The sequence below is a fragment of the Pteronotus mesoamericanus genome, unplaced genomic scaffold (assembly GCF_021234165.1).
Source record: "Pteronotus mesoamericanus isolate MK-2021 breed Mesoamerican mustached bat unplaced genomic scaffold, CSHL_Meso_final scaffold_582, whole genome shotgun sequence".
Classification (NCBI taxonomy): Eukaryota; Metazoa; Chordata; class Mammalia; order Chiroptera; family Mormoopidae; genus Pteronotus; species Pteronotus mesoamericanus.
The window spans coordinates 666,989-678,112 of NW_026555323.1; positions in this window are offsets into that span (position 1 = coordinate 666,989).

The window sequence follows — 11,124 nt, forward strand, 5'->3', positions numbered from 1 at the left end:
CCCGTTACCCCCTCCCTCCTCCCCTTTGTCAATGTCAGTTTTTTTATTCCCATGTCTCCAGTTCTGTTTTCTTATTCGTTTGTTTTGTTCATTAGGTTCCACTTATAGCTGAGATCACATGGTGTTTGTCTTTCACCACCTGGCTTACGTCACTTAGCATAATACCCTCCAGTTCCATCCATGCTGTAGCGAAGGGTAGTAGCTCCTTTCTGCTGCGTAATATTCCACTGGGTAAAGGCACCACAGTTTTTTTGATCCACTCATTTACTGATGGGCACTTAGGCTGATTCCAGCACTTGGCTACTGTAACTAACGCTGCTATGAATACTGGGGTGCCTAGGTTCTTTTGAACTGGTGCTTCAGGATTCTTAGGGCATAATCCCAGCAATGGGATCACTGGATCAAAAAGCAGTTCCATCTTTAGTTTTTTGAGGAAATTCCAAACTATTTTGCACAGTGGCCGCACCAGTCTGCATTCCCACCAACAGTGCACTAGGGTTCCCTTTTCCCCATATTCCTCCCAGCACTTGTCTTTTGTTGATTTATTAGAGATGGTCATTCTGACCGATGTGAAGTGGTATCTCATTGTGGCTTTAATTTGCATTTCTCTAATGGCTAGTGATGCTGAGCATCCTTTCTCATGTCTATGAGCCCTCTGTATGTCCTCAGTGGAGAAGTGTCTGTTCAGGTCCTTTGCCCATTTTTTCTTAATTGTATCATTTGTCTTCCTGGTGTTGAGTCCTATGAGTTCTTTGTATATTTTGGAGATCAAACCGTTGTCTGAGGTATCATTGGCAAATATATTTTCTCATACAACTGGTTCCCTTTGCATTTTGCTGATGTTTTCTTTAGCTGTGCAGAAGCTTTTTAAGTCGATGTAGTCCGATTTCTTTACTCTTTCCTTTATATCCCTTGCTCTAGGAGAAATATCAGTAAAGATATTGCTGCATGGTATATCTGACATTTTACTCCTTATATTTTCCAGGGAAAAAAAAGTCATCCAAATTGGAAAGGAGGAAGTAAAACTGTCATTGTTTGCAGATGACATGGAAAACCCCATAGACTCCACCAAAAAACTACTCGACCTCATAAGTGAAGTTGGAAAAACTGTGGGATACAAAGTCAATATTCAGAAATCAAAGGCACTTTTGTACACCAAGAATGAAATACCAGAAACAGAAACTCGGGAAAAAAATCCCATTTACTGTAGCAACAAGAGAAATAAAGTACCTAGAAATAAACTTAACCAAGGAGGTAAATGACCTGTACTCAGAAAACTACACAACATAGAAGAAAGAAATTAAGGAAGATACAAATAAATGGAAGCCTATATCATGTTCATGGATGGAAGAATTAACATCACTAAAATGTCCATACTACCCAAAGCAATGTATAGATTCAACACAATCCCTATCAAAATGCCCATGGCAAATTTCACAGTAGTTTAGAACAAATATTTCAAAAATTTATGTGGAACCGTAAATGACCCCAAATAGCCTCAACAAGGCCACGGTAATCAAAACAGCCTGGTACTGGCATAAGAACAGACACATGGATCAATGGAACAGAATAGAGAGCCCAGAAAGAAATGCATGTCTCTGTTGTCAATTAATATTTGACAAAGGGGACGGGAGCATAAATGGAGTAAAAATAGCCTCTTCAGTAAATGGTGTTGGGAGAGCAGGGCAGCTACATGAGAAAAAAAAAAATGAAACTAGACCACCAACTTACACCATACACCAAAATAAACTCAAAATTGATTAAAGACTTAAATATAAGTTGTGACACCATAAAAATAAAATTATTTTTTAATTTAAGATTTTATGTATTTCTTTTTAGAGGGAGGGGAAGGAGGGGAGAGAAACAGGTCGGTTGCCTCTGGCACGCCCCTCACTGGAGACCCAGCCCACAACCCGCGATGTGCCCTGACTGGGAATCGACCCGCTGACCCTGTGTTTCCCAGGCCTGCACACAGTCCACGGAGCCACGCCATCCAGAGCTAGAATTCTTTAAAAAGAATAATTGCATGTGTCCCATGCACTCTTTGGGGCTGAAGAGCACCAGCGGGGCACAGCCCTTCCAGGATCGCGGTCCCTGAGTAACCGTCACTGGGAGGCTGACAGGGAGCCAGCCACCCCTACGCCAAAAACCAGGGCCATCAGCTGTAGAAACTCAGCTGGCGCCATGGAATGGGGTGTGGAGGCAGCTGAGCGAGCACTGGAGTTGGTATCTTAACATCTCATTTCCTAATTTTTTTTAATTTTTACTTTTTATTCTTCGAGAACTGAGATTATATTACATTTAGAAGTACAGCACAGTGATCAGACATTTATACAACATACAAAGTGTTCACCGGATAAGTCTAGTACCCACATGACGCCATACATAGTTACTACAATGTTTTTAATAGTAGGGTCCCATTTATTAATAATCATTTGCATTCATAAACAAACAGATTTCTTGTAGTATTAGCATTAACATGGATAATCTGCATAGTGAAAATTTGGATAATATCTACTTCATTCTTTTTTGACATAGCATGTATTATTTTTTCCTTCACTAATCTTCATTTATGACAATAATTCAATTCCATTATAACTGATAAGAAGAAAGCAAAATGTCCTTTGAAGAATCAGCTTTAAAAAAATGTGCAAATTTTGGTATTTTTATTGTATTTAAAATAATTTCTTAAAGTTTTCAATTACAGTTAACGTACAATATTATATTAGTTTCAGGTATACAACATAGTTTTAGACATTTACTGTATTTTGCAGTGCATAAAGTGCTCCCACGCTTGTGGCCCAAACTTTCAGGAAAAAAATCTTTTGTTTTAACTTTTTAATTCAATTATTTATCTATATTTAGAAACAAAATCGATTATCATATTATAAGGTATTATTTTGCATACACATATCACACTTGCTTTCTAGAGTTGCACTTTTAATGCACAAGCATAAATAAAAGAATTAAAAACCCTTATATAGCTATGGAATTAGTACTACCCATGTATAATGCACATCCTTGCTTTTCACTCAAAAACTGAGTGAAAAATTGAGTGCGCATTATACACAGCAAAATATGGTATATAACTTGCCATGTGATTTTGCCCCTCCCCCTTAAGTCTAGTACCCACTTGGCACCATATATAGTTAATACAATACCATTCACTCTATTCCCTATGCTATACTTTACATCCTTGTGACTGTTTTTATAACTGGCAAATTGGATATCTTAATTATTTCCCCTTTTCCCTCCGGTACCCCAGTCCCTTCTCCTCTGCCAGCCATCAAAATGTTCTCTGTATCTGAGTTTATTTCTGTTTTATTTATTCATTCATTTATTGTATTTTTTAGATTGCACATGTAAGTGAAATCGTATGGTATGTGTCTTCCTCTGCCTGGCTTACTTCATCTAACATAATATCCTGTAAGGTCCATGCACGTCGTCAAAAACGGCAAAATTTCATTCTTCTTTATGGCCACGTAGTATTCTACTGTGTATATGTACCCACTCTTTTTTGTCCAACTGTCTATTGATGGACACTTAGGTTGCTTCTGTATCTTGGCTAATTACCTAATTTATTTTTATTGAAATACGCCTAAATTACAGAAAGCATGAAAAACAGGAAATAGCAATTTAAAAATTACTGAATCCCACAACCCTAGCCTAATTTTTCTTTTAGGTGTTTTTCCATTTAAAATAAACATAATTGTACTTGTTTCCAATTACAATATACAAAATATCTATGTTATTTAATGTATTATAATCAGCTTGCATGTTTTTTACATAACTGTGGTCATATTAATGATAATATAACTTCCCATAAAGTTAATTACCATAATTTGTCTATTTAACTATTGTTGGTTGTGAGGCTGCTACCTGTTTTTTTCTACCCTAGATGATGCCATTAAGAACATGTTCATAAATTTAAAATATTAAACTTACCCTCTATTAAAATACAGGTTACACAATATATACTTATACCTACCTATATGCAGCATTATTAGTTTGTGAAGCAATACAACATATGGGTATTATTTCTGTATGAAAACTTCTATGCTGCATAAATCTAGATCATTGCTTATTCTTTTTTGTTGTGATAACATACATGCATATAACATAAAACTTGCCATTTTAACCATTTTTAAATGTATAATTCAGAGGCATGGATTCCATTGGCAAAGCTCTGCATCTGCATCACTATTTCCAAAATTTTCCCATCATCCCAAACAGAAATGCGTAGCCATTAAGCGTTCATGCCCCAGGTTTCCTTCCCTCTAATCCTTGGTAACCTCTAATCTACTTTCTGTCTTTGAACTTGCCTAGTCTAAATGTTTCATAGATGAAATTGTACAATGTTTATCCTTCTGTGACTGGAGATGAAATTGTACAATGTTTATCCTTCTGTGACTGGCTTATTTCATGGAGGCACTCATTTGACTCATTTAAAAAAAAATTTATTATTTTAAAATTCCCACTCCTAAAACTCTCCCAGCCATCCTGCAGAGGTTAACTACCTAAGTAAGAAGAAGAACGAATTCTTTGTGGGGAGCAGAATTTAAATGGCTTTGGCAGTGCATAGCTATTATTTCTTTTCTTTTTAAATAAAATTATATTTATTTTTAGAGGGGGGAAAGGAGGGAGAAAGAGAGGGAGAGAAACATCAGTGTGCAAGAAACATCCATTGGCTGAAACATCAATCGGTTATTTCTTGCTTGCCACCAGCTGGGGACCTGGCCTGCAACCCAGGCGTGTGCCCAGACTGGGAATCGAACTAGCGACCCTATAGTTCACAGGCTGGCACTCAAATCCACTGAGCCACACCAGCCAGGGCCTATTATTTCTTTTTTGTTGTTTTTAATACTTTGTTTATTGTGAAATACAGAAAAATATTACATCAAACAAATGCACAAGGGAATGACCCATGGACACGGGCCACGGTGTCGGGGGGATTCGCTGAGGGAGTGAGGGGTGGTCTCGGTGGAGGGGGGCAAAGGGGGAAAATTGGGACCACAGTAATAGCATAAGGAATAAAATATTTAAATTAAAAAAATACACAACAGCCCTGGCTGATGTGGCCCAGTGGATTGAGTCCTTGCCTGCAAACCAAAAAAATACACAACAGAACAAAGTAGTATTATAAAATTAATTCCCAGGTGACCACTTCCCAGGCAAAACCTGTTTTTGGCAGTCGCCCCAGGCACCTGCCCGTTCTTCCCAGGGCTCAGCCACCTCCTCCCGCACTGGAGGAAACCACTCGCCTGCTTCTCTTGGTTCTATACCGTAAGGGTAGGAAATCTACGGCCTGTGGCCCAAATCTGACACCAAGACTGTTTTTAGATAGACTGTTAACGGACTAAAAGTGCACCCATATGCTTTGATGGCTGCTTTCACGCTTTGAGAGCGGAATCGAATGGTCGCTGCAGACATCGGGTGGCCGGCAAAAGCCTAAAATATTTCCCATCTGGCTTTTGCCAGAAAAAAACTTGCTGTTCCCCGCACCCGGTGTATGATCTACCAAGCTCGTAGTTTGCTGTCCTCTGCTGAATGCTCTCCAAGCTCCCGCAGCTGCCGGCAGGATTGGGTGCTGTGGGCTCGCCCTGACCGATCCTCTGCAGCAGTAAGGGTCCCATGGGGCAACGCGCAGTCCGTTGATGCTATTATAAACCGAAATATCTCTTGTTTTCCCCTTTGAATCATTGACAGCTAATGCATAGAGATACAATGTATTTTACTTTCTTTTTCATTGCTTTTTAGAGAGGAAGGGAGAGGAGTATCGATGCGAGAAAGCAACATCAATCATTTGCTTACCAGTCAGAGACCAAACCTGCAACCCAGGTGTGTGCCCTGAGTGGGAATCGAACCCTCAACCCTTCGGTTACAGGATCGCACTCCAACCAACTGAGCTACACTGGCCAGGGAGAAATACAATTTATTTTAAAATATTGATCTTGTATCTTGAACTTGTTGATTGGCTCTAATAAATTTTTTGAATTTTATATTTTATTCTCACCTGAGGACATTTTTTTTTTCCATTGCTTTTAGAAAGAGATGAAGGGAGAGAAACATCCATGCGTGAGAGAAACATTGATTGGTTGCCTACAGTAAACACCTGGACCAGGGGTCGTGCATGCCTGGATTGGGGGTCAAACCTGCAACCCAGGCATGTGCCCTGACCGGGAATCGAACCCACAACTTCTTGGTTACGTGACGACACGCCAACCAACGGAGCCAGGGTTTAATAAATTTGTAATAGCTTCTTGAGATTTTCCATATAAAGCTCATGTCATCCGCAAATACAGAGTTTCACTTCTTTTCTGGTCAGGCTCCTTTTCATGCCTAATTGCTCTAGCTAGAACCTCCTGTTGAGTTTGTTGAATAGGGGCAGCAAGAGCAGAAATCCTTTTCTTATTCTTGATCTCAGGGGGAAAGTTTTCAGTCTTCCAACACGAAGTATGATGTTGGTTTTGAGTGTTTTGTAAATGCTCTTTGTCCAGTTGACAAAGTTCCCTTCTACTTCTAGTCGAGAGATTGAAAAAAATCCTCATTCCTTGCCCTAGGATATGCTTGGGAGAGGGAGAGGGAGAGGGAGGGGGAGGGGGAGGGGAGGGGGAGAGGGGAGAGGGGAGAGGGGAGAGGGGAGAGGGAGAGGGGGAGAGAGAGAGAGAGAGAGATGGATCGGTTGTGTTCCGTATGCTCTTGGACCAGGGGTACCAAGACTGGGGATGGAACCCACAACCTAGGTATGTGCCCTGACCAGGGATAGGACCTGCAACATTTTTGGAGTATGGGACAACGTTCCAGGCAACTGAACCACCTGGCCAGGGCTGATAATTTTTTTTTTTAATAATCACAAATGGATGTTATACTTTGTCAAATGCTTTTTCTGATTCTATCGAGGTGATTGTGTGTTTCCTTTTTTGCCTATTAATATGGTGTTTTACCTTGATTGATTTTTCTTTTTTCTTTTTTAAAGTATATTTTATTGATTATGCCATTACAGTTGTCCCATTTTTTCTCCCCTTTATCCTCCTCCACTCTGCACCCCCCTCCCTTCAGCATTCCCACCTCTTAGTTCATGTCCATGGGTCGTACATATAAGTTCTTTGGCTTCTCCATTTCCTATACTGTTCTTAACCTCCCCCTGTCTATTCTATACCTACCATTTATGCTTCTTATTCCCTGTACCTTTTCCCCCATTCTCCCCTCTCCCTTCCCCTTCCTCACTGATAACCCTCCATGTGATCTCCATTTCCGTGATTCTGTTCCCGTTCTAGTTGTTTACTTAGCTTTTTTTTTCAGGTTCAGTTGCTGATAGTTGTGAGTTTGTTGTCATTTCACTGTTCATAGTTTTGATCTTCTTCCTTTTCTTAGATTAAGTCCCTTCAAAATTTCATATAATAAGGGCTTGGTGATGATGAACTCCTTTAACCTGACCTTATCTGGGAAGCACTTTATCTGCCCTTTCATTATAAATGATGGCTTTGTGGGGTAGAGTAATCTTGGATGTAGGTCCTTGCCTTTCATGTCTTTGAATATTTCTTTCCATCCCCTTCTTGCCTGCAAGGTTTCTTTAGAGAAATCAGCTGACAGTCTTATGGGAACTCCTTTGCGGGTAATTGCGTCCTTTTCTCTTGCTGCTTTTAAGATTTTCTCCTTATCTTTAACCTTGAGTGATTTAATTATGATGTGTCTTGGTGTATTTCTCCTTGGATCCAAGTGCTTTGGGACTTTCTGAGCTTCCTGGACTTGCATGACTAGTTCCTTCTCCAGATTGGGGAAGTTTTCCTTCATTATTTTTTCAAATAAGTTTTCAATTCCTTACTCTTCCTCCTCATCTCCTTCTGGCACCCCTATGATTTAGATGTTGGAACAATTAATGTTGTCTTAGAGGTTCCTAAGACTGTTTTCATTTTTTTTTGAACTCTTGTTTCTTTATTCTGTTCCAGTTGAATGTTTACCTCTTCCTTCTGCTCCAAATCGTTGATTTGAGTTCCAGTTTCCTTCCCTTCACTGTTGGTTCCCTGTAGATTTTCCTTTATTTCACTTTGCATAGCCTTCACTTCTTTCTTTATTTTGTGACCATACTCAATAATTTCTGTGAGCATCCAGATGGCCAGTGTTTTGAACTCTGCGTCTGATAGGTTGGCTATCTCCTTGTGGCTTAGTTCTTTTTCTGCAGTTTTGATCTGTTCTTTCACGTGGGCCGTATTTCTTTGTCTTGACGCACCTGTTACATGGTAAGGGGCGGAGCCTTAGGTATTCGCCAGGGAGGGGCAACCCACTTTGCTGGGTTGTGGTGCTATATGTGGGGGAGGGGTCAGAGAGGGAACCATGCCGCTTGCTTGGCTCTTGCCCCGCTTACTGTCACTTCCCTCACTTCCCAGAAGTGGACTATACCCTTTCCGGTGCTGATTCCCAGGTGGGTGGGCTTGTGTATGTTCTAGGAACCCATGGGTCCTTCCAACAGACTCTCCTGTGAGACTGGGAGTTATCCCCCTGCTGCATCCCCCACAAGTTTTTACAGCCAGAAGTTTTGAGGCTTTAGTTTCCCACACGGTAACCCTGGGTTGCGTGATCAGTCTCGTTCCCCAGTTGTTCCTCCTGGCTTATCTGCACGCCAATGGGGGACTGCCTGGTCTCCCAGCTGCTGCCTGCCTGAGCATCACCTCCGCCCCAGTTGCCAGTCTCTGCCCCTCCTACCAGTCTGGATGAATGTTTCTTCTTTAACCCCTTGATTGTTGGACTTCCTTACAGTTTGATTTTTTGGCAGTTCTGGTTGTTTTTTCTTTTTAAATTGGTTGTTATCCTTCTCTTGGTTGTGTGAGGAAGCAAAGCATATCTACCTACGTCTCCATCTTGGCTGGAAGCCTCTGATTTTTCACATGTTGAAACAACCTTGCATACTTGGAATAAATCCCAGTTGGTCATGGTGTGCAATGCTTTTTACATGCAGCTGGATTCGTTTTGCTGGTATTTTGTTGATAATTTTTGCATCTATAGTCATAAGGGATATTGGTTTCTAATTTTTGTGTGATTTTTTGGTCTGGTTTCAGTATCGGGGTAGTACTGGACTCATACAGTGAGTTGGGAAGTGTTTCCTCCGCTTTGATTTTTTCAGAATTTGAAAGTGTTGGTGTTAATTCTTAAAGTTTTTGTTAGAAGTCACCAATGAAGCCACACAGTTCTGAGTTTTTCTCTGTGGGATGGTTTTTTGGAATACTCATTCGATCCCCTTATTTTTTATAGGTCTATTAAGTTTTTCTATTTCTTCTTCAGTCAGTTTCAGTTTTTTTGTGCCTTTCTAGGAATTTCTCCATTTCATATAGGTTATCTAATTTGTTGATATACATTTTTTCATAGTATTTCCTTATAATCTCTCTTAATTCTGTAAGGTTGACAGTACTGTCTCCTTTTTCATTCCTGATTTTACTAAATTGGGCCCTTCTCTACTTTTCTGTTGATCATTCTAGCAAAAGCCTTGCAAATTTCTTTAACCCATTTGCCTATTAAGAATGTGTTTTTAAATTTCCACATACTTGTGAATTTACCAAATTTCCTTCTGTTATTGATTTATAATTTCAATAGGATTGAATTTGCACTGTTTAATTTTAATCCTTTTTAATTTATTAATTTTTGTTTTATGACATACTATATGGTCTATCCTGGAGAATGTCCCATGTGCATTTTGGAAGATATGTGTTCTGCTGTTGTTGGGTTGAATATTCTATAAATGTCTGTTAAGCCTATTTGACTATAGTGTTGTTTAAGTCTTCTATGTCATTGTTGATCTTCTGCCTACTTCTACCCACTGAAAGTTGGATATTGAAGTCTCTAACTATTATTTTGAGTTGTCTATTCCACCCTTCAATTCTGTCAATTTTGCTTTATGTATTTTGATTATTTACTATTAGGTACATACATATTTATAATTGCTCTGTTTCCTGACCGTACTGAAACTTTTATTCATATATAATGTTTTTCTTTACATGTTCAAAAATTTGTGATTTAGAGTGTTATTTTGTCTGGTATTAATATAGCCCCTTTGGCTCCTTCTGGTCACTGTTTCTATGTTATATCTTTTTTGCATTCCTTTACTTTTGATCTATTTTTGTCTTTGAATCTAAAATGTGTCTCTTACAGATAGCATATTGATGGATCATGTTTTTTTTTTTTAATTTTTAAATTCAGTAAGCCAGTCTCTTCCTTTAGGTTGGTGAATTTAATCTGTTATATTTAATGTAGCTCCTGATAAGGTATGACTTGTGTCTTTGATTTTGCTCTCTTCAAATCCTCACATGAGGATATTTTCCATTCATTTGAGAGAAGGAGAGAGAGAAAGAGAGAGACAGAGAGAGACACACACACATTGATGCGAGAAAGAAACATCAATCAGTTGCCTCCCATATGCGCCCTGATTTGGGATTGAACCTACATTCTAGGTATGTGCTCTGACTGGGACTCTAACCTGCAACATTTTGGTGTATGGGACAGCCCTTCAACCAACTACACCACACTGGCCAGGGCAATTTTGCTATATTTTGATATGTCTTACATCCTTCGTTATTTTTATAAGGGTGGGCAAAAGTAGATTTACAGTCGTGAGTACACAAGACACAGTTTATTCTTCTATTATTTATTTAGTAATGATTATGTATTTCTCTTCTTTTTATTGTTACTGTTTTGCATCCTTACTTATGATTTCCCTTTTAGGTAATGATGACTGATAATTTAACCTACTTTTGCCCACACCTGTATTCCACTTATTTTCTTAGTGGAGACCCTGGGGGATCACAGTTAACATCTTAATTTATAACACTCAGTATGAGTGAATGGCAACATAATTTCAACAGTAGACAAAAACTTTGCTTTTACATAGTTCCATTTATCCCCACTCTTGTGCACTATTGCTGTCATTTAATTACACCCCTATATGTTATGTGCTCATCAACATAGATGGATAACTATGGCTTTATGCAAATATGTTTTGGATCAGGTGGGGGAACAAGTTACAAACAAAAAATACATTTATACCTTCTTTTATATTTACTTTTGTACTTACTTTTATGAGTGCTCTTTATTTCTTCAGGTTGACTCAAGTCACTGTCTGGTGTGTTCTTATTT